At 29.7% G+C, this 4,152-nt stretch overlaps 2 non-coding genes across 2 annotated transcripts; one reads left to right on the top strand and one right to left on the bottom strand.

The window, feature by feature from the left end:
* Positions 1–268: 268 nt before the first annotated feature.
* On the bottom strand, positions 269–339 carry TRNAC-GCA (transfer RNA cysteine (anticodon GCA)). The gene has a single exon. It is a non-coding gene; the product is annotated as a tRNA-Cys (tRNA).
* Positions 340–1,570: 1,231 nt separating this feature from the next.
* On the top strand, positions 1,571–1,644 carry TRNAW-CCA (transfer RNA tryptophan (anticodon CCA)). Its single transcript has one exon. It is a non-coding gene; the product is annotated as a tRNA-Trp (tRNA).
* Positions 1,645–4,152: the final 2,508 nt, after the last annotated feature.

Here is a 4,152-nt window from a genome sequence, read left to right as displayed (position 1 = left end):
TCATTATTGATTCTTGATGATAATGGAACTATTCAAAATAGTGCAAACTGGGAATCTTCTACCTTCCTATTCTGAAAGGATGAGTCGATAGTAGAGGCTTCTCAAAATTTTTTATTGTAACTAATTACTATAAACTACCTATCAGATCAGACATTAACGATAAAATTCAATTTTATTTTCTATATTAGCAATAGCACCTGAAGCTACACAAGTTGTCTCCAAAAGACATGGATACAAATAGAGACTTTTGTATTTGTTTAGACTACCAAGGCGACACCCAGATTTGAACTGGGGATCGAGGATTTGCAGTCCCCTGCCTTACCACTTGGCTATGTCGCCATCCCCATATCTAGTTTATCCTAAGGTAAAACTCTATTTTGCTTTATTTATCGGAGATGATATGTAAGGTATTTCACGTATTCTTGTTTATCACTTGGATATGCCATATAACCAATTTATAGTCCCCAGGTCTAATAGGGGATTAAGACTTTTCCAATAGGAAAAAGAGGGATTGGTTTTCAATTATCTTATTAAAATGGAACCTATAACCTATTAATATCGGTTAGGAATTGAAGTTCCTGCCTTTAGTATAGAATAGGAATTTAGAGTACCCAATTAAGTATACTAAATCCACTTTTGTCTGTCAATAAATAGAGAATTTACAACTATAGAAATATTTACATCATATATCATTTGTTTAATAATAAAAGAAAATAGCTTCCTTTTTTTCTTTTTTTCTTTTTTTTGTTTTTTTGATATAGTGAACAAAACATGTCAATTTTTTGTCGAATTTATTCGTCTAGATTAATGGGGCATAATTGGGAAGTCGCGGGTTCAATTCCTGCTGGATGCATAATAAACAGTTATTGCACTCTGTTTTTTAGATGAAAGAATCGCAGCAAGGTTATCTCGATTCAATTCAGTATGGAGATTAGATTATCTCCATCCCTGTTTTGTAATTCTTAACTTCTCTTTTCAATAGAAGTTAAGAATTACAAATATTTTATTTAACACATGTTTGAACGACTTTTTCTCAGATAGAAACATCTATATTTTGTTTTGGTACAAAATGAACAAATTCTATATTATAACCAGTATTATAACCAAAATGAACTTCTAATTGAATGATCAAGTTGATTTTGTAATTAGAAGTTCATCTGATAATTTAAGCCTAGCCTATTCCCTGTGATTCAATACGATGGAAATAAAAAAAGAATTACAAGAAAAGTTGATATTACAAATTGTTAAAGAATATAAACGTAAATAGTTAAAGCTTCCACCATTATTTTATACAACCACACATAGCACCATTATGTTCCACTTTGTGTGTTCCACCTAGAGTTTAATAGTTTCTTTTTGGTATTGTGATTTTGTTCTTTATGGGATGTAGCGCAGCTTGGTAGCGCGTTTGTTTTGGGTACAAAATGTCGCAGGTTCAAATCCTATCATCCCTACCCTTTTTTATGCTAAATCTTCCATAAAAAAAGTAAAAAGTCGAGTGATAGTTATTTAATTCAATGAAACATCGAAATAATCTTTTCTTTCAAGAAAAAAAAAAAAAGAAGAAAAAGCGCTCTTAGTTCAGTTCGGTAGAACGCAGGTCTCCAAAACCTGATGTCGTAGGTTCAAATCCTACAGAGCGTGATCCTGTGTTTTTTTTTCTTTTTTCTGATCGATCTTCTTATCACTTAGACTGAAAAAGCTAATGGAATCTGATCCCTCAGAATCAGTAGGAGACCCATTCATAATATGGTTCTAAATCAAATATCCAATTTATCGCCTCGTCGGTACTGTAAATATGCAGTTACAAATAATCCAGCCAAAGTTATAGGAATTAGACCTAACACAATTCTGGATAACAAAACTTCAATCATATTTTTTTTATTATGAAAAAGAATAGGTAAGGGTTAATAGCTAATCTACATAGTACCTCAAATTGACTTGGAATCTCAATTCCTATTGAGGTTATTTTCTATTTCAAATAAGTTCTATACTGTTTAACCCAATGAATAAGACTGAGGTGAAAATAAGCAAAACTAATAAAAAACCAAAATAACTAATTATAGTAAGCATGGAAGAAATCAATAAAAAAAAAACAATGATTGATACGTATTTTTGTCAGGCAATTACCTCAATTTATTCTTTAGGAGTAGAAAAAATAGTTTCAATAAATAGATACAAAGTTAGTAATAATATATCAATCTCAGTATCTTCAGTACACAACAATAAATTATTGTCACAATCTTTTTCGTTTTTCTTGTAATGGAGGTATAGATTTTCTATTTGTCGATATAGTGGATCATTATGTATGATATGATCAATGCTATTATCACACTCATAGCGATCTTGTTTTTTAACGTATTCTACTAGAATATCAGAACCGAACCAATAGAATTCTTCTCCTTTAAGTAAACCACAACAACGAAATTTAAACCAATATTTAAATTTTGTCAAAACCAGATATCTTTCCATCAAACATATCGCCGTATGTTTTCGTAGCCATAAAAAGTAATTTGTCTCTGGATTATTTCCTGGATAAAAAGGAAATAGTTTTTTTATTTTCCTTGCTTTTCTTTTTTCTTCCGGAAAATCAAGTTCTATTTTCACTAAGTTTACCGCCGTTACTTTCAAGAACTTATCTTGTGATAGTAATTGTTCTTTTAAATTGGCTAATTGTTTAATTAATTTAATTAGGAAGGTCAAATTTATGAAAATTTTCAATTCAAGCAAATCCATTAAAGATTGTACAGGTTGAATAGAATTTTTTAGTATAGCAAAAAAAGGATTTATATTTTGATCAGTTTGATCGAATGCTGCATCTATAAAATCGTGCACAACATCTATTGACAATAGAAATATAAGTTCATCATTTTCAAATGATGTATCTATATTTAAAATACGCATGAACCATATAAGTTGTTCATCATCTTTCAAATCTTTATCATCTAAAATAGATGAAAAAATAGATAAAAGCACAAATCGCTGTAATTCATCTGTTATTTTTTTATGTATTTCAAAAAGAACAAATTGAACTGTTTTCAAACCTATATCAATAATATTTTGTATTATCTTAATAGTTTCCTTTTTTTCTAAACTGAGATATTTTATGAATTTCTTTTCTAATACAACCTTAACGATATTAACAAGAGTAATATTGTATCCTACTAATGTTTTCAACTCATTTTTTTCTTCGTGAAAAAATTCAAAGTCAAAATATTTGTCATAAATTATTTTGTACAATAAAGTTGAGACCCTTTGAACCATTTTGATGTCAAACGTCGTATGCTGTTTTTCTAATTCAATTTTATTCTCTTCAGGGTCTAGTGGACAATATTCATATTACCCTTTCTATATAAAGATGAATTTCAAAAAAAAAATGATTTTGGTTCAATGACCGATTCCTCAATTATTTCACTATCATCAGTTAGGTTACAAAATAAAATAATGAAATGATTATTTCATTGATTAAGAAGATTTCTGTATTTCTAGACAAATATATCTGTATTTCTAGACAAATATATCTTAATCTATTCTATAAGATTTGGGAATAGTAGCCAACTTAGTTTTAGCTTCTCTTTTTTTTGTTTATTCACTTTTTATAGAATTACAATGCTTTACCCGTGCGAATTGCTAAAATTAATTTATTTAGGATCAGTCGGATTGGTCCTCTACCATCATCATTGGCTGGGATTGGGATATCCACGAGATCCGGGTCACAATTTGTATCAACTAAGAAAATTGTGGGAATACCCAAAGTTCTACATTCCCGAATAGCAATATATTCTCCTTTTTGATCGAGAATTATTACAATATCGGGTAATTTTTTCATGTATCTAATACCTCCCAGATCTTCCTGTAATTTGTTCAATTCTCTCCTGAGTATTGCTGCTTCTTTCTTCGTAAATTGATCAAATCCTCCCGTATTTTTTTTTTCATTAAATTTTTGAATTTTTCAAGTCTTGCTTCTGTAGTAAACCAATTAGTTAACATACCCGCGAGCCATTTTTTATTTACATAATGACATCGAGCTGCTAAAGCAGCTAATTTAGTTGCATCAGCTGTTTGATGTTTTGTACCAACTATCATAAATTGTTTTCCTCTTTTTGCTCCATCAAACACAAAATCACAGGCTTCTGATAAAAAACGAGCGGT

Source organism: Cupressus sempervirens, chromosome 8, assembly GCF_028749045.1.
Source record: "Cupressus sempervirens isolate cs-2001-9-10 chromosome 8, ASM2874904v1, whole genome shotgun sequence".
Classification (NCBI taxonomy): Eukaryota; Viridiplantae; Streptophyta; class Pinopsida; order Cupressales; family Cupressaceae; genus Cupressus; species Cupressus sempervirens.
The sequence above is the reverse complement of the archived record's forward strand: the minus strand, read 5'-3'. Positions and strand labels throughout refer to the sequence as shown.